Genomic DNA, 27,378 nt, shown 5'->3' with positions numbered 1-27,378 from the left:
ATATAAATGACCATGATACCGGAATATATACACTTATGTGTGCACACACAAGCAGAAATGCCAATATTCCAGCTATGTGTTATTCCAGTGGTTCCCAAACCTGGTCCTGGAGGCACCCCAGCCAGTCAAGGTTTCAGAATATCCACAATGAATATTCATGAGAGATATTTGCATGAACTACCTCCACTACATGCAAATCTCTCTTATACATATTCATTGTGGATATCCTGAAAACCTGACTGGCTAGGGTGCCTGCAGAACCCGGTTTGGGAACCACTGTGTTATTCCATACAGAAAGAGGATGGAATTAAAACAAAACTTAAATGACCTTCACACATTAAACAGGGCACAGACAGATGTAACCTCCATGGAGCGGCAGATACAACTCTGATCACCTTGTTGGACAGACTAGATGGACCTTACAAGTCTTTATCTGCCATCATTTACTGTTACTGTGTTACTATGTTCTATAAAATGACACCTAAATGTGATGGCATGCAGTCTGGGTGTCATGTGGGCAAGGCATACCATTGTGTAAATTATAGCATTATATAATTTATGTCATATCTTTTTTTTTTTTTTTAGCAATCTAAGGGCAAGCATTTATAGCAGTTCTATGAGCTGCTATGCTATTATTCTCTAAGGAAGGCAGGCACCTACTTTCGTTTATAGAATAGGTTCCAAATAGGCCCCTCCTCCTTTATGTCGATGCACCTCTTCATTGCGATATAATTTGTCCCCTGGTATCACAATGTCCCATTGGCTATGCTCCTTCCTCTTTTGGTAAAATACAGGAGGAACTGAGCACATCCCAACCTGGAGATCTCAGTTCTGATCTCAATGACCTTCCTATAGTGGGCCCTTAATAATGATGTGCATTCACTAGGGGTATTTGGTTCATTAGCATGTCTTTAAAAATGTGGCGTGCACTAAATTGATCTAACATATGTTAATCTATGAATTAAAGTGTGTTAAAAAGACTTTATTAAAATAAATATATGAAATATATCCCAAAAGGTCACAAAATTGAATCTGTATTGTGGTGTACTTCTCTGTCTTCTAACCCAGACCTCCAAAAAAGAAAAAAAAATCTCTCTCTCCCTTTCTGCCTTGCTCTGATTAGTAGAGAGGACAGGCTTTTAAACTATTTCTTGTCCTTCACCCTGTTAACTCTTGCTGTAGTATACTAAATTTGGCCTCTATAATGTGGATTAGCTGTGTCAGGTTTATTTTCCATTGTCAGTCCTAGGTAAAAAAATAAAAACAAAAAAATTAGCTTTAGCCTTACAATTGGTTCATTTACCTTGATGAAACTGCTATAACCTTTGGGAATATATAGCCCTATTTTTGCAACCCGCTGAAATCCCGATCAGCAAAAATGATACAGTCAGCAGATCCCCCACCCCTCTTTTACAAAGCCATGCTAGCAGCTGCCGGTGCGGTAATGCCGACACAGCCCATTGGGTTGCGTCGGCATTACCGTGCAGCAGCCACTAGCGCAGTTTTGTAAAAGGGGTGGGGGTACATTTGTTTCATAAAATAGACTACTCAGTGTTTTTAATCTTTATTTTTATTAGTTTTCTATGGATTGTAGTTAGGATAATCACTCACAATATGTGTTATTCAGTACTTTGTGTTTGTTAAGGCTGCTATTCTCATGTTACACTAATCAATTTGAAACAGCTGTCTGTACCTGAGGCAGCTGAATATTCAGGTTTCACCTGTATTATTCTTGCTTTTGGTGTGCTTCAGATTTTTCTAGGTAAAGCAATACTTTGAAAAACGTTGCACTGTGCATACTGAATCATTATGAAATTGTGTCGGAATGGGTAAGAGGTGAGCAGCTTTGCTGATGCAAACAGCACAAAACGGACAGCTCATTACTGGGTCAAGGCCAGCTTGCAATAGTATCAGAAGAACTCACAGTAGCAATTTATCCTCTGATGCAGCGTCCGACAACCATTGTGCTAGATTATCGACTCCAATTTACAGGAAAAGCTCAGCTAATCAGAAAAGAGCACAAGCCACCTCCAGCAATTACGGCAAATCATGAGCATAAACTAAACTTCTGACAGCTGGAACACAGAATTGCTGCTGGCAGTTAAAGGCCTCTAGAAATCTATGATGATGCTGTGAGAATGCAGAGGGTTGTCCGTGGCCATAATAAAAAGCTTCAGATTTCCAGGGCTGGATTTCAAATGGATGTGCACACAGGCAAAGGGGGCATTCTCCGTGCCAGAAAAAATTGTAGGGTGTAGGGTGAAGGGGTTGCTTGTTTTACAAGATGGTGCCAGCCCTGATGAAAAGACCACGTCATATACGCTCACGTATGAGAATGTCTTTGAATAATTCTCATGTTGTGCATCATAACCTTTAACAAGTAGGACCTTAGGCCTCCCCAATGACTCGATGGTCGTGCTAGGTACTGTGATGCGAAGGACTTGTATTTAATTCCTGGGTCAAGCCCTCTATTCCCTGGGTGGGTTAGGATCGGGGATGCTATGGAGGCAGCGTTAACAGGCCCAGAGGGAGAGAGTTCTAGTTATCACACAGTGGTGACACCAAAGGGCAAAATTTAGGGCCTTCGAAGCACAGTTTTGTTGACTATCAGTACTGCCATATTCAGTGCATTTTTACTACAAAAAAGGTGCTGGTACTCAAATGCTAGGCCACCCTTCAGGGGTGAAGTGATCACTGAGGGATCCACCCCACAATAGCAAGGCCACCTGCAACCAGTCACAGAATCTATGACAAGGTAGAATTGGTGTGTAGAGCCTGAGCTCTTCCATTAAAACTTGGGGTCCATGGGTCAATTTTAGCAGACAATGGAAAAGGTGCCGGTACTCAGTACCCCCAAGTACCCCCTCAAAAAAAGCCCTGGCCATATTACACTGAAGAAAAGAACGTTCATTTAAAATAAAGGTATGCGATTTATGGTGTTAAAATTCAAAGCAATATTTGGACCTTGTGGCTGCAGGTTGGAATCTAGAGTTCATTTTTCTGTATAGTGCTAGGGTAGTGGTGTTGGGTTGAGCAGAGTCTAACACTGTAGAAAACGATGCACGTGATTGCTTTCTTACTGAGTGGTTTTTCCATGTACTAGTAGTGCAGGGAAACATTTGTAGTACTAGTGACTATTTCAGAAATATAGTGATTGGGAGGCTTATTTTAGAAGCCCTATTTCGATTCCCACAGGCAAATACTGGCAGATGCACATGCATAAACGTGTAAAAACAATTTCAGAAAGCTGCTACTTACTTACACATAGAAATCCATACCATCTAGAGATTATAAAGAGGTGTGGTTTGAGAGGGGCTTGGTCTGGATTCAAATCTACATGTCCATTTCCCATTTCGCATAGGAAATATAAGTGTAAGGGGAAAAGTTTCACATTGACTTTTACGCATGTTCCATGGCACTGTGACGGGGTTTATAGGACATTGCTCCTCACCCTTAAGAAAAGTCACTCTAATTAGCTTGGGCCACCTTAAGAATGCAGATCCAACCTCAGGAGGAAGTAAGCTGGGAGGAGTGGAGTCACTACCAGGAAGTTCAAAAGGCAGGGCCAGGCAGGAGGCCCAGGGAGGGAAAATGTGAATGCCCACTGTATGCCGCTGAAGCGCCCATTCCATAATTGTGACCTGGCTGAGGTAAGCCATTATTTCTACTGAATTGAACTGTACAGGTTTTGCTTTGAGGTCTGGCTGGAGCCAGGCCTGGATCTCAAAGGAACCTGAGAACTTGTAGGCTGTGTTTGGGGCGTGGCAACCCCAGCAGCCGTGGATTGGGTTTGGCCTGCTGCCGGGGGACTGCGTAGGCCCCTGGTTGCTGAACCGCAGATGACTTTTTACCCTATGTCTTGGGCCCTGTGGAGGAACAGACCCGAGAATCTCTTTAAATAAAATACTTATTTTGTGTTTCATCCGTTTGTCCGACTGTATTATTTCACTGGCCACGCCCAACCCCCGCTTGGGGTGTCACAGGCACATACAGGTTTTTAAAAAGTGCTTGTTTTTGGCCAGGGCTGTACAGAGGAATTAAGAGAGTTATTCTTCTTAATCCCATATAGTTTTTGTCCACCTCCAAAATAAAAGGCCGTTAAATTTGTGGGCTCACTACTTAATTGGCAGTACTTATATGTGTAGGTTAGAAAAATGGGGCAACTGCATATGGAAGTGTCGGCAATTATACATGGACGTTGTGAAATCACCACTTTCCCGTGTAAGTACCAACATCTTCAAGTGGAAGCCGCCAGGTTCATGCCATTCATTTTTTAAAAAGTGTATCCTTGTCAAAATGGCTACTCTTGCTGCAGATGCCAGGAAATACATGTACACGTTTACATATATTTTAGAAATACGTCAGCAGATCCTTTTCTAAAACAGCACCGATATGATGCACAGCCTGACCTGTACATCTCAATTCCAATCTCTGTTTTCTACATATAATAGGGCTTTTTTTCTGTTAACAGAGTGTGAAGTTTTAGCCAGTGGATAGCCTGGTTTTTTTTGTGTATTATTGGTTAGGGAGGTAAGAATGAAAATATTTATTGACCTTGTGTAGGCACACCAGAAGTACTGGGTTGGTAAATGACCTTTTCAAATCTACACACATGATAAACCTCCCATTAAGATCCTAAGAAGTAGATTTATATTTGTTCAGAGAACAGAATATTTCATGTTAAGAAGGATTAACTCCCCCTTTTACAAAGTGTACGGCAATGTCAACACAACCCATTCAAAGTGAATGGGCTGTGGTAGAATTACCGCACCGGCAACCGCTAGTGCGGCTTTGTAAAAGGAGACCTAAGTTAAGGAAAATGTTGCTCAGTATACAGCCACTAGTCACTGTAGTGCCTACAGGTTAACATCATTACAAAGTTGTAAGATACATTGACATTATTATTTCCAGATATGAGGAATAGATTGCACCCAGTTTGGAGAGGAATTATTTTGATCTGCACAACAATGAAACGAGTGGCCATTTTAATAAAAAGGTTTAACCCAATGGACTGTGTCTTCTGTCATTCAAACTATTTGCTTGCGAATTAGGTATGCTTTATTTAATGCCAATCGTGTATGTGGAATTGTAATCCACTTAGTTATAGAAGAAATATAAATATGTAAAAAAATAAATACATATTTACTTATCATCACTCAGACTGCTGCTACTTGGCTGTTTAAACACACTCTCCTCTGCCTTTAGCTAACAAATTGTTTTATTCACTTGCTTGCCCGAACACCTATTTACAATTATTTCTTTCCGGTGGCAAAATGGGTGAATTGAGTTTTATACATAACCCGTCCTAAAGAATAAATACGTGTGTCACCACTGAAGAAGCCACATTTTCTTTCAACTGACAACTGCTTCTCATTTGAGTCCAGGAGTGACTGAGAGTCTTAACCCCTAAAAAGAAGATCTTCTCTTAAGTTTAGAATGGATCCACAGAGCTGCTGCAAAAACTCTCCAGCCTGCAAATCCCGTTTTGTTCAATGAGGATCCCATAAGGGGCTAAGGGGAGAAGTTATCAAAGTGAGGTAAAAGGAGAGCTTTTATTGCATCTTGATTTACCACAGGAATCACCAACCTGCTGTATCACAGTCCTGCAGGCTACTGAGCTCCATTGAAAATAAATAGCGCTGCATCCAAGCCACCTCACAAGCAGCATTATTCCAGCGGTCTAGGAGCATCGGCTTCAAAGCCCAGCCCGGTGCTCCCAGGCTGAAGCCTAAAGGGACGGTGCTATCCCCCTCCCCCTGATCACATTTCCACCCCCAATCAAGCCCCTCCCACCCCCAAAAAGCACCCCACAATCTTAGTGGGCTTACCAGCCCTGTACCTAGTGATCCAATGGTCTTCAGACATGAGCGATTCCCAGTCACTCTTGCCTTGCCGGTGCCATCTCTAAAATGGTGCAACTACTACTAGGGGTCATGTTTCCTTATATGGAAGGGGTATGGGTTGGCCCACTAGGATAGTGGGGAGCCTTTTTTTTTGGGGGGGGGGGCATAACTCCTAGTAGTAGTCTTGTACTACTACTGGTAGGGGTAGGCCCACTAGGATAGTGGGGAGCCTTTGGGGGGGGGGGGACATAATTCCTATTGGTAGTCTTGCACTACTACTGGTAGGGGTAGGCCCACTAAGATAGTGGGGAGTCTTTGTGGGGGATGGGGAGGGCTTGATAGGGGCGTGATCAACGGGGTGGGGAATGACACTTGCCCATTTAGGATCCAGCCCAGGAGCACTGGGCTTGGCTTTGAGACCCAATGCTCTCTGCATGTTAAAATAATCCTAGCTTTTGCCTTGGGTTATAGTATCATCTTTTTATGCCCATAACATGACTTAGTGTGCACCCAGTGCAAAACGCAAGTTGCATTCTGGTTATTACATAATAATGAGCCTTTTATGTATTTGTATGCTTTGCATCTCATTACTTTGTAACCTGCAGTGACCTAAGGATCACTGCAGTAGGACAAAACAAGCTGCGTTAGACCACTTTAAGTTGCGTTAAGGAACAAATAGAGTAACTTAAGGCCCTAACACAGCTTGATAACTCCCCCCCCCCCCCACACACACACAGAAAAAAAAAATATATATATATATAGAAATGCCCTGCAAATTGCACAATTATATATTTTGTATAGCATTTATGATAATTAAAATCATATTTGCTCACAGTTATAGTTTGGTTTTCATTTGTTCAAAGCTTTGATATTTGATAAAAATATTGGTTAAAACAAGGCTCATTGTTAAAATATTACCTTAGTCTTTTCTGAAGAACAATCATCAGACATATTTGAAAGTGGTTAAAAAAATTTACTTACATCTGTATAGAATGCCAAATTTCTTGTGGTGGTGGAGGCCACGTAATAATAAGTATTTAACATTTGGTCCCCATGGCTCTTATTTTAGAAGTTCTATTTCAGAAGTGTAAGGGACCCATGTGTCCAAAAAAACTGGATGTTGTTATTCAGTCCTGGTACTTGGCACCTCCAGATTACAGAAAAGTTCTTTGATTGATCAGCTGTCCACTAAAGGAATTAAGGCAAGTCAACTCCTTAATCCCCCAGTGGTTGTTGTCTCCCTCCCTCCCCTGAACATGAAACTGCTAAGGATACTGGGCTCTGTGACAGCATTAGGAATTATGGATGTTCATGGTACTAATTTATGTTTTCTGTTTAAATTGACTTTTTAATAGACCTCCATGTGGAGTGGAGGAGTAGCCCTAATGTTTGAGCAGTGGGCTGAGAACTAGAGGACCATAGATCAAATCCCACTTCAGCTCTTTGTGCTTTGTTTTTTTAAGCGCTCCAGCGACAGAAAAATATCTACTGTACCTGAATGTCCACCGTTTTAATAGCGTTTAGGCTTGTAAATGGTATATAAGAAACCTGCAAAGCTTGAAGGCTTTTGAAGCGGTATACATTCAGGTCAGTAGGTATTTTTCTGTCCTTGGAGGGCTGAAAATCAAAGGGGCCCCTTTGGCAAGGGGCATTAGGCCCTTAATGACCACTTAGTGCTGTCACCACAGCCAATCGTATGTTTTATTATTATGAATGTAATTTCTGCAGTTCTGGCATTGCCAGAAGAATAGGCTACAAAAATAAATAAATAATAAATATGCATTAAAGCATTTTGTGGTGTTTTGCTTGTTTGTGTACATTACCGATTATTTAGAAATATTTTTTTAGGAGGGGGCATGTCATGGGCAGAGAGTGAATGTTCCTATGTTATCCGACTAGTGCACTAGGATTACATGTGTTGACCAGATAATGCAGGGTTAACATGGGAATTACTTAGCATGCTAATTATTTGCAGGTCTCTTGCACAACCTGCAAATAAAAGAAAAAGAAACCCCTAAAAGAATGTCATGTGGGAAAGTCCTGCGTTAGAAAGTGTTTAGCTCAGATTTTACCAGTCTTCAGTAAAAGGTCCCTGTGCATGTTCCTGAGGCAGCAGAGGGTTAAAGGCTCCTTTTACACAGTGACACTACCGATTAGTGTGCGCTGGATGCGAAGAAACCCATTCGATTCCCATGAGGTTCTATGCATTCAGTGCACGCTAATCGGTAGTGGCGCTTTGTAATAGGAGCCCTAAGTGACTTGCCCAAGATCAAACGTGAGATTTGAACCAGGCTCCCCTAGATCCTCTACTTAGGCGGACAGACTCATTTAGAAAAGAAATTTTCCAGCATTTTTTTCCTTCTTTCCCCAATGCCCTTTTCTCTAATATATCTCATTCAAAATGTCAGACACTTCCCTCTTTTCCAAATTTCCCTCTTAAAGGTGCAATTTTGAAAGCTTTATGGGCAGATGCAATTCTGCAGTTATTTTTATCCATGGATTTTGCCAAATGCACAAAAGGAAAGACTTCCCTTTGAAAACTGCACTGCAAAATATACTCATAGAGATTTGCCTCTGCTTTTTCTAGTAACATAGAGCCCGATATTCAGACTGCAGGGCCATTTCCGGTGACCGACATTGAATATCCAGGTGTATTTTGGCTGGTTTAAATTTAACCAACCAAGCTGATATTCAATGCTGGCCAGCTACATGTAAACCGGCCAAAGATATACCTGCTATTTTGGTGCGCCAAACTTGGCCAGCGATGCATTGAATATTGGTGGATAGCCAGCTATATTTTGTGATATAACCGGCTTTTCGCTAAGCGCTAACCAGCAATATTCAGAGGGGGATAACCGGCTTTTCGCTAAGCGCTAACCAGCAATATTCAGAGGGGGATAACCAACTATCTCCCACTGAATATTGCCAGATAGCTGGTTAAGAGGTAGAATAGCTTTTCAAACCAAGAGTCACAAGTTGAAGTTTGGCTTATAACATAAAAACATAGAAAATGATGGCAAATAAAGACCATATGGCCTACCCAGTCTGCCAATCCATACCATCTACCATCCCTTCTTCTCCCTTAGAGATCCTATGTGCTTGCCCCATGCTTTCTTCAATTCAGATTCACTCTTCATCTCCACCACCTCCACTGACAGGCCATTCCACACATTCACCACCTTATCTGTAAAAAAGTGTTTCCTTAGATTTCTCCGGAGTCTGTCCCCTTTCACCCTCATCCTATGCCCCCTCATTCCAGAACCTCTTTTCAATTGAAAGTACCACAGCTATTGAAACTGGACAAAAAAAATCTAAAATTCCCTGGCATTTCCCATGTCTTTTTCAAAGGAATGTATATCTGTACACAGTAGCTTGATGTGAGCTAACACAAGTAGAGTGGAATTTAGATCTGGCAAAATATCCTTTCCTGCCACTCCTTCTCCCTATCCCTCCTTCCCTGCTTATTTTCTTTTTTCTTGCCTGATATCGTTAAGAAACAAATCTGGACTAAGCAAAGTCCTTGCACTATGATGTCTTCTTATCTGCAAGCAGGATTTGGAGGCTTCCTGATAAAATGGAACAGAATGCGTCTGCATTTCTTTCCCAGCCTTTTCTGAACAGTGAGCTCTCACGTGACTGCACAGAGCATAAATCACACTAATAAATGTGGCTGAACCTGCTACCCAGTCACTTTTCTGCTTACCTCCTTGTCTCCTAATATAGCAGAGAAAGCTGTGATGGCGTTCTTTTCATGTGATCTACAGAATCGTGTGAAGCATTTCATTTTTTAAGGTATGCATGGAATTAATTATAAGCCCCCAAAATGTAATGTCCTATAGAGGGGCATAATCGAACGGGGACGGCCATCTCTAATGACGGCCCCGTAAAGCGGCGTACCCAACTGTATTATTGAAACAAGATGGCCGGCCATCTTTCGTTTCGATAATACGGTCGGGTCCTGCCAAATCTTAGCATTTGGGCCGCCCTTAGAGATCGTCGGCGTTAGAGATGGCTGCCATTGTTTTTCGCCGATAATGGAAACTAATGGCGGCCATCTCAAACCTGGCCAAATCCAAGCCCTTTGGTCTTGGGAGGAGCCAGCATTTGTAGCGCACTCGTCCCCCTCACACGCCAGGATACCAACCGGGCAGCCTAGAGGGCACTGCAGTGGACTTCACAAATTGATCCCAGGTGCAAAGCTCCCTTACCTTGGGTGCTGAGCCCCCCAAAATCCCCCCAAAACCCACTACCCACAACTGTACAACACTACCATAGTCCTTAAAGGATAACAGGGGGCACCTAGATGTGGGTAAGTGGGTTTTGGGTGAGTTTTGGAGGGCTCCCATTTACCACCACAAGTGTAACAGGTAGGGGGGGATGAGCCTGGGTCCGCCTGCCTGAAGTGCACTGCAGTACCCACTAAAACCTGCTCCAGGGACCTGCATGGTGCTGTGATGGAGCTAGGTATGACATTTGAGGCTGGCATAGAGGCTGGCAAAAAAATGTTAAAAAAATTTTTTTTTTGGTGGGAGGGGGTTGGTGACCACTGGGGGACTAAGGGGAGGTGATCCCCGATTCCCTCCGGTGGTCATCTGGTCAGTTTGGGCACCTTTTCTAGGCTTGGTCGTGAACAAAAAGGGACCAAGTAAAGTCGGTCAAATGCTCGTCAGTGCCGGCCTTCTTTTTTTCCATTATCGGCCGAGGCCGGCCATCTCTTAACCACGCCCTCATCCCGCCTTCAGTACACTGCCGACACACCCCCTTGAACTTTGGCCAGCCCTGCGACGGAAAGCAGTTGAAGCCGGCCAAAATCGGCTTTCGATTATACCGATTTGGCCGGCATTAGGAGAAGGCTGGCCATCTCCCGATTTGTGTCAGAAGATGCCCGCCGTTCTCCTTCGAAAACAAGCAGGATAATGTCCTAAGTCATCTTGAAGTAGAAACGGTAATAAAAATTGTTTGCATTTCTCTATTGTTACTATGTAAGTCGATAATAAAGGAACTGAATTATGGGGCTTCAGTGAACATCATAGGACACTTGAAAAAGGGCTGAACGTAATGGATACATTTTTCTACTCCATGTGTAATCTATTTGAATAATTTCCAAATGATTTGTAATCTAAATATGGATACAAAGAGGCAGCATGGTGGAGATGGGATTCAAACCCAACTCTGTTTTCATCAATAGACCCCCCCCCCCCAACCTTCAAGACACTAGCAGGCTTATTTTCGAAAGAGAAGGGCGCCCATCTTTTGACACAAATCGCAAGATGGGCATCCTTCTCTCAGGGTCGCCAAATCAGCATAATCGAAAGCCAATTTTGGGCGTCCTCAACTGCTTTCTGTCACGGGGACGACCAAAGTTCACGGGGGCATGTCGGAAGCATAGCATGCTTAACACATGGGCGTCCTCGGCCAATAATGGAAAAAAGAAAAGCGTTCCTGACGAGCACTTGGACAACTTTACTTGGTCCATTTTTTCTTGCAACCAAGCCTCAAAAAGGTGCCCGAACTGACCAGATGACCATCGGAGAAAATCGGGGATGACCTCCCCTTACTCCTCCAGTGGTCACTAGCTCCCTCCCACATGTTATTGTACCATGGATATCCTACTTTCTTGATGCTGTGAATAATCTCTGCTGTAAGCCACATTGAACTCAAGAATTCTTGGGATAATGTGGGGACTAGATTGCTGAAGACTTTCAACTCGCTCTTCCCAGTGGTCGGCACCTCCCTATGGAACTCCTTTCCTATTGCAATGAGAACATTGAAAAACTACACTAGCTTTAGAAAAAGACTAAAAACCTATTTCTTTCCAACCACCACCTAGTAACTCACACCTCACTCTCCTCCCTCTCAATCGTAGTCACTCTTCATAAGATCTGGATCATGTTTCTTCTCTCTCTCTCTCTCTCTCTCAAGCTATAAGCAATCCCTACCTGACGCAGTTCATCATCATACCCTAATCATTGTAAACCGCACTGAAAAAGGGATTTTAGCAGTATAAAAGTTCCAATTTTAACTTGATTTGATATAAATGTCATAAATATTTTGTTGGCACTTTCAAGAGATCTTTCAAAAGTTATCATGTGTCCTCATGGACAAATACATAGAATGATCTTGCTCCTATGCACTTTGTTTCCTGAGTTCAAAAGCACTAAAAAATGCATGATTTACTGAAAACCTTCATGTTACAAAGAATACTACAAAAATGTATCTCTCTGTAACGCCTCTGTTGTATGGGGTTACTGAGAGGAAAGAGCTCTGGTAGAAGGTCACTGGAGGGAGAATTCTGAAAGTCCTTGGGTGGGAAGTAAGCCCAGCCTAAGAGGACGGGTTAGGAAATAAAATGCAGCAAGATGGTGCAGCAAAGGGGGATGAATGACATGTTGGGATGAGTTAAGAGGTGATAAAAGGATTAAGCACATGGTTTTTTGGCTGTCCAAAATTCCCCTGCCAGAGATCAGTGTGGAGTAAGGGAAGTCCCTGATTAAGAACTGACAACCCGTGGATTTGGAGAAAGAGAGAAGTCATAGTCCAGATGGACAGAGACTGAGAGTGAGCTCTGGAGAATGGATCAAGGGGATCACTTCCAGGTGCTGGTGATGAGAACCAGGGAGCGTTCCATCCCATCTCATATGGGAGCCGGGACGTAAGAGTCTGGAACCCGTGCTTAGGAGGCACAAAGCTCATGCGGAGTAGATTGTCAATTGGAAGGGATGGACAAGGAGAGGCACTGTACAAAGTGTATATATTCCTAATCTGGATTATTGTAAATACTCTGCTAAAATCAAGTCAAGTTTATATTGGACTATCTATTTCACTGGTTTGAAACGTCTGAGCTGCTGGTTGCATAAGTTAATAAATGTTGCAGTTGTTTTTCACATAAATCACAGGATTGTGGAGTGATTTAATCCTAGAAAGTGCCGTGGGAACCAAGGGCTCTCAGGGGCTGTTCTAACTGCCATCTTACATCCCACAGGGGGTTTGAGCCCAAGACTGAGTTCCTAGGAGGAGAAGAGGGTCTCTGAATCCACAAACCACTTCTTTTTCCCAGGTGGAGGCCCCGAGCATCAACTGTGAGGTAAAGGGTCCAAAGGAATCTGCCCATCAAGGACGCTCCCTACCTGCTCAGACCCCAGACCTGAGGAAGCACCGAGAAGGGGGCGTTTCATATCTATAGCAGGTATTTGCCTCAGGACAAACATGGTTTCTAGTATTAAAACTTATTGCCATTCACTGAGTAGCTTCTCTTGTTTTATGGAGGACGCATGGCCCAATGATTACAGCATCGAACTGTGAGCCAGGTAGCTTCTATCTCCTGATGTAAGTTAATACATTTTCTTACCAGTGTATCTTACTGTTTAAGACTGTCTTTGAGTAAAGGACTGATTGTGAGGACAGTGAGACCAGTAGAGAGGTAATTACTACTACTACTATTTGACATTTCTAAAGCGCTACTAGGGTTACGCAGCGCTGTACAATATAACATAGAAGGACAGTCCCTGCTCGAAGAGCTTACATCAAAGCCTGTGTGGATTGCCATGCTTCAGACATACCAGTGGCAATGATTTTAATATTACAAAGCACATATTAATCATCAATTTGGTGATGCTTTAGAATAAGAAATGATTTTACTTTTATTAAGTCTTGTGGGAAACAACAATAAGGAACCCCCTTTAATTATGAGACACACATATATCTTCTTTGGGTTTTACAGTTTTTAACTGCCATCTGAATTACCAAAAAAAGTTGTAGATGACTTTTGCCTTTTATTTATGATGTAATATAGCCGCAAGGAAAAAGACCAACAAAATTGTTATAATAAATTACTATAGGGCCCTTTTACTAAGCCGTGTGTCTATGCGTGCCAAAATGGAGTTACTGCGCGGCTACCGCATGGCTCGTGCAGTATTTTCATTTTTGGTGCGCGTCCGATACGCGTGTCTGAAAAATAATTTTGGCCGTGCGCCAAATAGCATTCGACTCGCGTAGGTCGTTACTGCCCGGTTACCGTGTGAGACTTTACCGCTAGGTCAATGGCGGTAAGGCCTCAGACCCAAAATTCACCAAAAAATTTTTAAAAAGTCATTTTTTGCAGGTTTGCTGAAAAATAATTCTGCGTGCGACCAAAACACACGTCTACATTGCCGCAGGCCATTTTTCAGCACACCTTAGTAAAAGTACCCCCATGTTAGTCACCAGCTGTGTCCCCTGTGATGCTTTTTTTGTTTCAAGTTTTGGTTTGATAGGCTGAGCTTATGAGCCAAACACTAAGGGCGTCTTTTACTAAGGCACGTTCACGTTTTTAGCGCGCGCTAAAATTGTGGGCACGCTAAACGTTAGAGACACCCATAGGAATGCATTAGCGTCTCTAACGTTTAGGACGCCTACAATTTTAGCGCACGCCAAAAACATGAGCACGCCTTAGTAAAAGACCTCCTCAGTCAAGTTCATATTTGCTCTTTTTGATTGAGAGTCACTTCCTCTTCAAACTGGAGCTTTCTTGCTAAAAGCCAGCGTAAACAGGAAGACCAAGATTCTGCCCACTCTTTATCAGCAAGAGAGAGAGAACTATAAAGAGTTTGGAATTCTGTAAAAAAACAAGTGTGGCAATGTGCAAGGTGGCCTTGGATCATTTCTAGAGGGTGATGTAATCCTTTACAAGTGTGAGGTTGTTTGATTACAGAAATTATTAATGTGTCAGCTTTTGCTTTCTCAGGTTTGCTAAGGAGAGATGTCTTTGTCAAGAAATGCAGCAGCTCTGATAAGGAACCGCTCAAGCAGCCAAGAAAATGGTTGAAATACCAACGGCATCATTTCACAAAGACATATTAGATCCTTTCTAGTTCAATGATTTTGTGGTTGGTTTCTGCAGCTAAGAGGGAAGTGATAATATCAAAAAAACAAGTTATCTAAGAGTACTGGAGATTAATTATTTGGATTAAAGCCTTCAGGAGTAAATACTGAAAACTGGGTGCATTAGTGCAAACTTTGTGATTATGCCCCAATAATTAAACTTACATTGACCGTTCGACTTTTGTTTTTGCCTATGGAAAAATGAGACACAAGAATTTGCACCTGCTTTTATTCTGCAGCTGCAGGGAAATGTACATGCATTGTTCAACCTTTTGTCTAGTTTTACCCACACGTCTGATTTCTGCAGATAGAGCTAGATTCTATATATTCTACATATTCTGAGCTAATTAACAAATACTTTTCATTTGATATAGACCTTTCACAGTTACTGAAATATGTCTGGGCTGAAGTTCATTCTCGGTTATATGAGCAACAGTGCCATATAAAGAGAGAGGGAGATTTTCCTTTTCCTTTTTGAACCATCTCGGTGTTGATGTGGTTTGCTGATTTACAATAATGGATTTTTAATGAATTTAAATTAAACAATGGATTTCCAGTGTGGATTGTTTTTTTCATTCAATACAGGATATGCAGGTGTTTATCCCTATTAATTGTTACATATGTTTTTATCTACAGCAATGATGCCAAAACTGCACAGTTAAAAGAGTCATGTGGAGGGGCATAATCAAATGGGGCGCCCATGTTTTCATGAGGGCGTCCTCGCAGAACGTCCCCGTAAAGGGGCGGGGCAACGTGTATTATCGGAACAAGATGGACGTCCATCTTTCGTTTCGCTAATACGGTCAGGGACACCCAAATCATGAAATTTAGGTCGACCTTAGAGATGGTCATCCTTAGGTCATTTTTGAGATGGTCGTCCTCAGTTTTCGGCGATAATGGAAACCGAGGACAAACCATCTCAAAAAGACCAAATCCAAGCCATTTGGTCATGGGAGGAGCTAGCATTCATAGTTCACTGGTCCCCCTCACATGCCAGGACACCAACCAGGCACCCTAGGGGGCACTGCAGTGGACTTCACAAATTGCTCCCGGGTGCATAGCTCCCTTACCTTGGGTGCTGGGCTCCCCCAAACCCCCTCCAGAAAAATCCCACTCCCCACAACTGTACACCACTACCATAGCCCTTAGGAAGAAGGGGGGCACCTACATATGGGTAAAGTGGGTTTTGTGTGGGTTTTGGAGGACTCACATTTACCACCACAATTGTAACAGGTGGGGAGGGGATAGGCCTGGGTCCACCTGCCCGAAGTATACTGCACCTACTACAACTGGTCCAGGTACCTGTACACTGCTACGATGGACCTGAGTATGGCATTTGAGGCTGGCATAAAGTCTGGCAAAAAAGTATTTTAAAACTTTTTTTGTATGGTGGGAGGGGGTTAGTGACCACTGGGGGAGTAAGGGGAGGTCATCCCAGATTCCCTCCGGTGGTCCTCTGGTCAGTTTGGGCACCTTTTTGATGCTTGGTCATGAAAAAAAATGGACCAAGTAAAGTCGTCCAAGTGCTTGTCAGGCATGCCCTTCTTTTTTCCATTATCGGCCGAGGACGCCCATGTGTTAACCATGCCCTCGTCCCGCCTTCGGTACACTGCCAACACGCCCCCATAAACTTTGGTCGTCCCTGCGACGGAAAGCAGTTGAGGACACCCAAAATTGGTTTTTGAATATGCCAATTTGGGCGACCCTGAGAGGACGCCCATCTCCCAATTTGTGTCGGAAGATGGGCGCCCATCTCTTTCGAAAATAAGCCTGATCATGGCAGTGTGCAAAAGAAAAAAAACACATAAAAAAAGAAACAGAAAGATTGAATGACAGTGGCAGTAAGAAAAAGGTTGTACATTTTTCTTTTATTTTTCATACTAAGAGAGAGTATTGTGTTCAGTTCTGGTCACCATATCTGAAAAAAGATATAGAGGGGCATTTTTCGAAAGAAACGTCTAAGTTGGGATTTGGACGTCTTTGTAAAATGTCCAAATCCGGAGGCGGGGAAAAGCTCATCTTTCGTTTTGAAAATACCAAGGATGCCCTTAGATTTGGACGTCTTTGACTTTTGGCGATTTTCGAAACCAAAGACGTCCGTCTAAAACGTCCAAATGCAAGCCATTTGGATGTGGGAGGAGCCAGCATTTGTAGTGCACTGGTCCCCCTCACATGCCAGGACAGCAATCGGGCACCCTAGGGGGCACTGCAGTGGACTTCATAAAATGCTCCAAGGTAGACAGCTCCCTTACCTTGTGTGCTGAGCCCCCAACCCCCCCCCCCCCCAAAACCCACTACCCCCAACTGTACGCCACTAGCACGCCCAAGTCCCGCCTTCACCATGCCTCCGATACTCCCCCTTGAGATTTGGACGTCCTTGCGATGGACGTCCGCTAGAGACGTCCAAAATCGGTTTTGATTATACCAATTTGGACATCTCTGAGAGATGGACATCCAAGTGCCGATTTATGTCACTTTTTGGATGTCCATCTCTTTCAAAAATGAGCCTGATAGCAGAATTAGAAAAGGTTCAAAGAAGAGCGACCAAACTGATAAAAGGGATTGAACTCCTCTCATATGAAGAAAGGCTAAAAAGGTTAGGGCTCTTCAGCTTGAAAAAGAGATGGCTGCGGGGTGATTGAGGTCCATCAAATCCTAGGTGGTGTAGAATGATTAGAAATGAATCGATTTTTTAATTTTTCAAAAAGTACCAGGGGACACTCAATAAAATGAGATGGAAACAAATAGGAGGAAATATTAACTTTCTGCCAGAGGATGTGGTAACAATGGTTAGTGTATCCAGGTTTAAAAAAAAATGGTTTGGACAAGTTCCTGGAGGAAAAGTCCATAATCTGCTATTGAGATGGACATGGGGAAGCCACTACTTGCCTCAGGATTGGTAGCATGAAATGTTGCTACTATTTGGGTTTCTGCCAGGTGCTTGTGGCCTGGATTGGCCACTATTGAAAACAGGATACTGGGCTAGATGGACAATTGGTCTAACCCAGTATGGCTATCCTTATGTTCTTATGCTCTTAAATATTTCAGGTTACAGCACTTACTTTAGATATTTTTCCTTGTGGCAAATTATGAAAATCAAATAATACTTCTGTCTTTTGACCTAGACATTCCTTGTAACTTGGGCACAGAAAATCATTTCAGATGTTACCTGACACTGTGGCACTTCAAGGGCTCTGATATAGATCTGAACACTGCAAGATGATAGTTTAATCTGGCCTCATGCTAGCTTTGTCCCTGTCAGAGATCAAATGCTGTTCTGAAACTTCATTCTATTGCATTTTTTAAAAAAATGTAAGCTGTTCTTTAAATCTAAATGCAGGCTACAAAAGCTTGTACAGCTATGAAAACATTAAGCAGTACAGACATTTCTGGCTATTCTCAAGTGAACAGCTTCATATTTTAAAGGTTCTAAGTAACTGTATTGAAATAAGAGAAGAAATCTTTTACAGTTAGGTATGTGCTAAACTGCTTTTTTTTTTTTTTGTAATGTTGGAGCAGTGGTACATAAGTAGATTGAGAAATACATTCCAAACTGTCAATAAGGGTTAGAATAACACCATAAAGAACAGAATAAGGTTTTGGTGACCCCAGTGGCGTAGCCACAGGTGGGCCTGGGTGAGCCGAGGCCCACCCACTTAGAGCTCAGGCCAACCCAACAGTAGCACACATTAGCGGTAGCTGGTGGGGATCTCAAGCTCCTCCAGCTGAAGACTTCCCTCTGATGGTAACGAAAACGCTGCTCTCCACGATACCAGCACCTGTGCTTGCTCAGTTTTCAGCACATGCCTGCTGCAGACTGCCATGGTGGAAAGAAGCATTTTCCTGCCAGCTGAGATATATTTTTTGGGGGGGGGGGGGGGGGGGGGGAGAACACTTGGTGCCCACCGACTTCTTGCCTAGGCCCACCCAAAATCTGTTGTCTGGCTACGCCACTGGGTGATCCCCCCCCCCCCCCACACCAGTAAAAAAAAAAACAGGCAGATTCTAAAGAGTCCCATAAAGCGCTGCGTATGACTGGTAGCGCCATAGAAATGATTTATAGTAGTAGTAGTAGCTCTGTTTCTTCCAGAGTGCTCAACTCAGGGGGAAAGTTATCAAGCTCCATTATGGCAATAAACCACTTTATTAGCCCCATAATGTGACTTAAAGGGGACTAATGCAGGTTGTCTTGCCCTAATACAGCTAAAAGCTGGGGATATTTTACCACCCAGGAGCATTGGGCCACCGAGCTGCAGCTGGAGCTCCTGTGTAATGGCGCCAATATTGGCTCAGTAAATATTAGCAATAGAGCCCACCCAAAGCTGAATGCCCTTCTTGGGCATCTCCCTTAACAAGCTCTCTTCCCAAAGTGAGCCCTAAACCATCCTCCCAACCCAACTAGCTCCCTAGTGGTGCTTCTCCTCAATGCCTGAACCCGCCCCAACCACCCTCCCTCCACCCTTCTGAAGGCCCTTTCTTGGACTACCGTAGGTAAGTTTTTGGTGGTCAGTGGTCTAGGCAGGAGCAATGCCAGGGTTCCTCCCCCAGCTGGTGCCGAAATCCAAAATAGCTCTGGTGTGGGCAAGAGTGATTGGACATTGCTCGTGCCCAGACCCCTGATCACCAATGATACACCTAAGGTAGGCCTGGGAAAGACCTTTAGGAGGGTGGATGGGGGATTCAGGCTTTGGCAGAAAATCAGGCTGCAGCTCCCAGCCTGATGGACCAATGCTGCCTGCAAGATGGCTTACAGGCAGTGTTGGTCCTTTACCATGGGAGACAGCAACCTACGGTACAGAGATATGGCAGGTTGGTGGCTCCCGTGGTAAATCATGTTGTGGTAAAAGCTCACCTTTTACTGCACCTTGATAACTTCACCCTCAATCGCCTCTTCATGCATTTCTTTTCCATATATTACCTTACTAATTACCTCACAAGCAGCAAAATTACCAAAGTCTCATCTCTGCCAAAGCCTGTTTGCACCCCACAAATTTCAGACTCATTTTCTTATGCCACGTCTGTGTTATTGGCAAAGGGGGAGACATATATATACATCTATCCAAACCAAAACGCACAGAATCTCAGCAACCTCCCCTCCAATGAGGCTAAAAATCCCCCCAAAACCTGTAAGCCAGTTTGCTAGCGTGGTTTTGAAATAGCACATTACTTCTGGCAAATATTTAATTTCCTATAATGAAAGGAGTGGAAAAAAAATCAAACAAGAAAAATATATGCAAGAGTCACTGTGAAACACTTGTCCAAAAGTCTTTAACATAAAGGAACTAGAAATGAACTCACAAAACAAATACCATAAGCCCTGTGTTTACCATCCTACTTTACTAGCGTAACTGAATATATCCATGTGTATGTGTTTAGGCACAAGCACTTATGCCAGCCATAGAGCTGGTGTAAAAACCTAGATTTGGGAAATACACATGTAACTTATAGTGGTCAATATTCAAAGCAATTTAACTAGGCAGGAGAGTGGCACTTAACTGGATAGAGCTGCTGAATATCCCCTCTAACTGCCTAAGCCAAAACCAGCTATTCAGTGGAGAGAGGGGCAGGGGGTGGAATCCTTGCTTAACTAGTTAAGTGCCAATATTCAGCCCTTAACCACAGGACCAGCTTGGGGGGGGGGGGGGGGGGGGGGGAGAACAGTGTAGCTGTCCTGGGCCTATAGTTCCAGGTCAAGGCATCAATTCCCCTTCTCCCTGGTCCTCACCACAGTCCATCTCCTCCTCCCTTCCTCTCACCTTCCTGATCTTCTTTAAAAATGTATTTCTCAGAGGGGCTCTGGCGCAGCAGCCATCTTCACAAGCTGCCTCCGGCTGCCCCGAAGCTTTCCGTCTCTGCCTTGATCCGCCCCCCTCTGACACAATTTCCTGTTTCTACCTGGGCGGATTGCAGCACAGAGGGAAAGCTTTAGGGTAGCAGGAGGCAGTTACATCAGACGAGGGTGAGATACAGGGAGGGAAGGCCCGAAGGGAGGCGAATCCAATCTGCCTTTACTGGCTGCGCTTTCAGTCACAGAGCAAGGTGACAAGTGAGGCGCTGTGATGATTTCAATGCAGGGGGCCCGGCCCAGTGGCGGACGGAGGGGGACGGGTGGGGACTGCAGTGCGGTGGCCTAGGGAGGGGGGTGGCGCGCAATGACGACCTCGACCGCGGGGCCCCGGGGCCCAGTCTCTCGGCAGCCCTGCCCAACCCCTGCCAGCTGAAGCATTTGTCCAGCTCTAGTCTCCGGCTCTCTGCCGCATTGCCTGCCTTGCTCTCCCCATCATACCGCATTTAAGCCTGCTTATAACCCTGCAGTCAGGTGCAGTTTAGTGCTATGCTCAATTCTATAAAGGACACATACTCTTTATAGAATCGCGCTAAGTGCGACACATTATCGGTGCTGATTTTTAAGCGCTACTTATAGAATTTACCCCATAGTCTTTAGAGCATGGGGTATATTTTGGAAGCCTGGGTGGTGCTCATGCGATTGACATCACTCCCTAAAGCAGCATCTCCAGAAAAACAGAGAACCCCTGTCAGCTTTTATAGACTACTAGTAAAAAAAGGCCCGTTTCTGGGCGAGATGAAACAGGCGCTAGCAAGGTTTTGGGGCAGGGGGAGATGGGGTTTGCAGCCTCTAGAGCCATGGTCAGCGACCCAGCTGTTCCCGAAGCCCCCTGCAGGCACGGGGAGATAACGTTTGCAGCCTCGCCACCCACCGTCAGCGAGGCAGCTGTCCCCCAACCCCCCTCGAGGCACCTGTGCGCTCCGTGATGCTGTTTCCGTGGACATGGCGCGTTTGATTCCTGCAGCGTGGTCTGCCGGAGATCGCGTTTGTTTCCTGCAGTGTGGTCCGCCCTCGTCATCATGAAGTTGTAACGCGAGGGCGGGGCACACGACACTTCACAGGTGATGCTGTTTCCGTGGGTAGATTGCGTTTGCAGCCTGGGCACCCAGCCAGGACATCGCGCGTTTGTTTCCTGCAGTGTGGTCCGCCCTCGTCGTCATGACATTGTGACGCGAGGGCGGGGCACACGACGCTTCACAGTTCTGACTTCCGGTTTCCAGGCATGGGCAAACAGGATATCTCTGGCACCTCACAGTTCCGGTTTTGAGGGGGTTTTGAGGCTTCATTTAGTACGTTGGGGTTGCGAATTATGTCCGGAAGGGGCATGGCTGAGGGCGAGTCCTGAGTGACAGTGAGTGGTGCATGAGTGAGAGTGAGTGTTGCTGACAGCCTAGCCTTCAGTGTTTCCCTCCCACAGAGTGAGCTTCAGAATGTTCCAGGTGAGAATTATTATATAGGATTGTTCTCCCCTTTGGTTTCCATAAAGATATGTGCATTTAAAATGTCTGTGACAACTGGACAGAAGGTGGCAGAGTTTAGGTCCAGTGACATTTTGGTTTTTTTTTTTTTTTCATTATGCTTATTCTGGATTTTTGATTGATATTTTAAATTGGAACAAGTGGAGTTTTTTGGCCAATGATTATTGTGAGCTATTGAAAGTCAATTGAGACAATTCACGTTAAAGGTCCTTTTTGAATTAGGTCTTTTTCTTCATTTTTTATTTTTCTATAAGGTTTTGATCTTGAATAATTCTCAAATCTGGATTTAATATGGTCTTTAAGATAGATATTGTTTTGTGTCTACTATCTCACTGTATTTTGTTTTGGTTTATCCCATATATTTTGGTTTCCAGTCTCTCACTGCTTAGAAAAAGTCCATTTGCTTTCCAATACAATTTTTCCTCATGCTTAAGCTCTTCAGACTAGGCAAGCAAGAAGCACCTAGGACCTGGGCCCCACCTCCTATCACACACGCTTTTAGCATGTCCTCGCACTGCTGCTTGTTCCAGTCCTTTCCGTGACTTGGATGTGGAATTGGTTTGCAGTTTCTCCATCTTTACTTCTCCTTGAGAACAGGAAGAGATCTCCCAGTGTTCCCGCCTTTCTCCTCCTTAAGGCAGCTTGTAGGTAATTTTATAAGTAGCAGGCCTAGATTTAGATGACCCAAAAGCATGCAAATGCTGGTATTAAAGTCATGTATGCATGCAAGGTGATGCTTACACATGTAAATTACCATATTCCAGCTGTGTGCTTTTTTTAAATGTTTGCACTAATCTTTTATGTTCATATTTCGCAGGTAGGCATTCACATGGGTGGGACACGTATGTGTAACTTATAGACTACTATGATTTATGTGCATTCTTTAATCTAGGCACAAGCATTTACACCAGGACTATGGCTGTTGTAAGTGCCTCCACCTAATATAGACATGTACGATTTGACTTATTACATTAGTATTCTATAATGAAAAGTAGGCATCTATTTTTCTTTATTGAACAGGCTCTAAATAGGTGTGGTCTAGATGTCTAAAAATAGGAACCCCTTTTAAAAATTATTAAGAATATAAGAATAGCCATGCTGGGTCAGACCAATGGTCCATCTAGCCCAGTATCCTGTTTCTAATAATTGCCAATCCAGGTCACAAGTACCTGACAGAAACCCAATTAGCAGCAACATTCCATGCTACCAATCCCAGGGCAAGCAGTGGCTTCCCCATGTCTGTCCAATAGCAGACTATGGACGTTTCCTCCAGGAACTTGTCCAAATCTTTTTTAAACCCAGATATGCTAACCGCTGTTACTACATCCTCTGGCAAAGGGTTCAAAAACTTAACTATTCATTGAGTGAAAAAATATTTCCTTCTATTTGTTTTAAAAGTGTTTCCATGTAACTTCCTTGATTGTCTCCTAATCTTTGTACTTTTGGAGCAAGTAAAAATCGATTCACTTCTACTTATTCTACACCACTCAGGATTTTGTTGACCTCAATCATATCCCGCCTCAGCCGTCTCTTCCAAGCTGAAGAGCCCAAACCTCTTCAGCCTTTCCTCATATGAGAGGAGTTCCATCCCCTTTATCATTTTGGATGCTCTTCATCAAACCTTTTTAAATTCCACTATATCTTTTTTTTAATATAGTGACCAGAACTGAACACAATATTCAAGGTGAGGTCACACCATGGAGCAATACAGAGGCATTATAGTATTCTTGGTATTATTTACCATCCCTTTCCTAATAAATCCTAGCATCCTGTTTGCTTTTTTGGCCGCCGCCACACACTAGGTAGAAGATTAAACAAAGGTTTAAACTTAAATGCCAGACTGATAACATTTTAGATAATGACAATATACACAAATGCAGGGTATGAAATTAGCAGGGCTAAGTCCAGTATTTTCCTTGTGCTTGCCCAAGAATAATTCCAAGCTAAGAATGTTATCAGAATGTTGTTATTCAGCCAAGCAAGGGCAAAGAAACACCTTTTTGGCTGAAGAGGCCAAACAAATCAACCTCCGCCCCCAAACTCTCTAGTTGGTCATACTGTCTTGGGCAAAATATTGGTCAGCATTCCATTCTGCTGCCCAGTCACTCTCCTACTACCGAGAATGAAGACCAAGATCAAGGTACAATTATGGAACATAAAACAGAAACAATTTCTTGATTCAGAGTCAGTTTTCATAATTGTATTGGTTAAAATCTGTTATTATGGTGAAAGGAGAAGAATGCCAGTAAGCTAGGAATACAATCAAAAAGAAATGGAAATAGAGACAGAAGATGATGTTCTGCAAGGACAAGAGATAGTGATGGAACTGAGATCAAGGCATAATTGATACAGTGTAGGACTTGGACTAAAAAAACCGAGAACAAAGGAAAGCATCAGCCTAATCCATTTTGGAACATTCAGAGAAACCTGACATATTGAAGAACTGTAAATATATATAGTACTCCTGGATGTCTACTGAAGCTGGGTGTGCACGATCAGTCCTTGAGATCCAGTTTCAGATTAACTACTGATGTGGCCACTGAATGTGTCTGCATTCTCCAGCAGGGAGCTGTACATTTTAAGACTACCGTGATTCCTGTCTTCTAGAGATGGACCAACTTTTGAATCATGATGACTACAATTCAGAGACGTCAGGCTCCTTCCATTTATTTTTGAGGAGGCAGAAGTTTTCAGATTTGAACTGGCAAATACCAAGGTAGTGTCCTCTCTTTTCGGATCACTGTTGGCACAATCCAAGAACTGGAAAATTTCTCTTATTTCAAAAGGCACCGAATTAGAGAAACCCTCATGAGACTAAGGCCTTGTGCATCCTGCCTTGCTAAGTAGAGGGAGCACTACTCTGCATGTGATGTCAAAGAAAATGGCAGGAGGAAAAGGACAGTGTGGAAAACTACAAAAGCCTATCCGTGATGAATAGACAAGAGATCAATCCGAATTCAATGGAGGCAGTTATGCAAATCTACCTCATGCATTTTCATTGTGGATAGTCTGAAAACCTGCTGGCTGGTGGGCCTCACAACAGATTTCAGAACTATTGCATAGAATTTCTCTGCCATCAAAAACATAAATACAGAAATAAGGGCTCAAGGAAATCTGCTTTAATAAATAAGCTCAGGTGATTCTTTCCAAAACAGCATCAGCTATTATTTGTGGGGGTCTTTAACTAAAGCTTAGCTCGAGTTATCTGCAGCAGGGCCCATAGGAATAAAATGGGCCCTGCTGCAGATAACTCAGGCTAAGCTTTAGTAAAAGATTCCCTGTGTGTGGTAAAAGGCATTGTGACAGGCCCCTATATTACTTTATTTACCTACAAGGTTACGATAAGGATCATCAAGAATCATGCTAAACTCTATAGAGACTGAAGAGTGTTATCATGGTCACAAACGTATCTGGAAATTTTATTGTCTCATAATATCAAGATGGGATAATGACTAGCCCTTCGCTTTAAGGCTCATACTTTTCTTGGAGCATAAATATCATATGACCTATGCTGCATCAAAACCCATTGTGCTGTCCAAATAAAGGCTAAGTCTTAACCGTACAAAGTCTAGTCCAGACTGACAGTGCAAACAGAAGATTTGCAATGTAAAATAGCTCAGGTGTATGAAGGAGAAAATATAACCCCTCACAGCAGATGCCAAAGAGCAGGAGATTCTGCAGGAAACACAAACCTGGAAAAATGAAAGCAATGAATTTCACACCCCACTAATGTTACACATATATGCATCAGCAGAGGATCAGACGAACAGAAGGATACCACACTGATCCATTTTGGTATCATCTGCAAAGAAGCAAACCTTACCAGATAGTCCTTCAGCAATATTGCTTATATGGTATCACCTGTTTGTATTAAGTAGCTTTTAGTGTGGCTTAGTAAATCAACCCCATCTCTTCATTGACAAATGATTTTTCTTTAGTGAAAAGAAGATTCACTTAAATGAAATTCTGCTGTGAAATGATACATTTTTTTTCTCTGACACAGTTCTATAACTTTTTCCACAGTGTGGTATGAAAGGTCAAGACTAGCCATGCAGAACACCTCTGACGCTGCTCAAGTCCTTTACGTCTCAGTGCAGAAAACTGGTGAAGCGAAAAGCATTTCAGGCGCATTGACCACAGCAAAAGGTTCCCTTTTCTTATTATTTTCCTTGTTCATTCCTTCCTCTCTCCGGCAAAATCCTTTCCAATCTTCCAGCATCCTTTTCTCATCTCTAACAGGGATCCTTAGATAAATATAATCAGTATAATCAATTGATGTAAAAAAATGTTGATAATATTAGCTCATGGTCACATTTGAGCTTATCTTATCAAATATAACCCTGTGCTAATTTCATCAGGGCTCTTAGGTGCCGATGATCAAAAGTAAACGCGGACGCTAGAGGCCATTAACGTCATAGTAACACCCGTATTTACCAGTGCAGAATGAACAGAGGGGTCTAGCGCAGCAAACAATGAGCGTGCCAGTTCTTAGCACATATAGCATGCAAATGTAGTCAAGTTAATTTAAATGAGATCATTTTGTATTCCTCCCCAATGATCGGAAAAGAGCATCCGAAACAAAGGTGCCTTACAGACAGATGATCAAAACCCCGCGCTGTTCCAAACAGCGCTCCAAAAAATAGTGCTGGAACAGCGCAGGGCGTTATTAGACCTATGATCAGAGAATTGCATGCAAATTTAAACATGCAATTATCTCTGATCGTGGGGTAGAAGTGTGGGAGAATTGTGCCTGAGCATGCACTCAGCACAATCCTCCCGCACTTGTTTGACAGGTCTGGGCTGTCAAAAGCCCAAACCTGTCAAACACAGGGGCCACAACTACCCCTGCCCTGAGCAACGGGGGCTGGAGGTCTGGTGGACCTCTGGTCCCCCCGACGATCCCCCCCCCCAGGTTCATGGAGGGCTGGAGATCCGATGGGTCTCCAGCCCCCTAACTCCCCCAGCAAAGGGTCCCTGGTGGCCTAGTGGGTGACCAACCAAACCCCCCCCCAGCAACATGGGGGCTGGAGGTCCGCTGGACCTCCGGTCCCTCCCGAAGATCCCCCCCCCCAGGTTCAGGGAGGGCTGGAGATCCGGTGGGTCTCCAGCCCCCCCTAGTCCCCAGCAAGGGGTCCCTGATGGTCCAGTCCCCCCTACCTTGTGTTTTGGAGGAGGGAGGGTAGCCTGCCTCCCTCCTCTTCCTGCGACGCCGCAAAATGGTGGCGCCCAGCCCTGCCCAGTGTATCCTGGGATGCGCTGGGCGGGGCTATATACCATATAAGGAGGGTTGGTTGGCCGCCCACTAGGCTACCAGGGACCTTTTCTGGGGGAGTTGGGGGGGGGCTGGAGA

This window comes from Microcaecilia unicolor, chromosome 2 (assembly GCF_901765095.1).
Source record: "Microcaecilia unicolor chromosome 2, aMicUni1.1, whole genome shotgun sequence".
Lineage (NCBI taxonomy): Eukaryota > Metazoa > Chordata > Amphibia > Gymnophiona > Siphonopidae > Microcaecilia > Microcaecilia unicolor.
The sequence above is the reverse complement of the archived record's forward strand: the minus strand, read 5'-3'. Positions refer to the sequence as shown.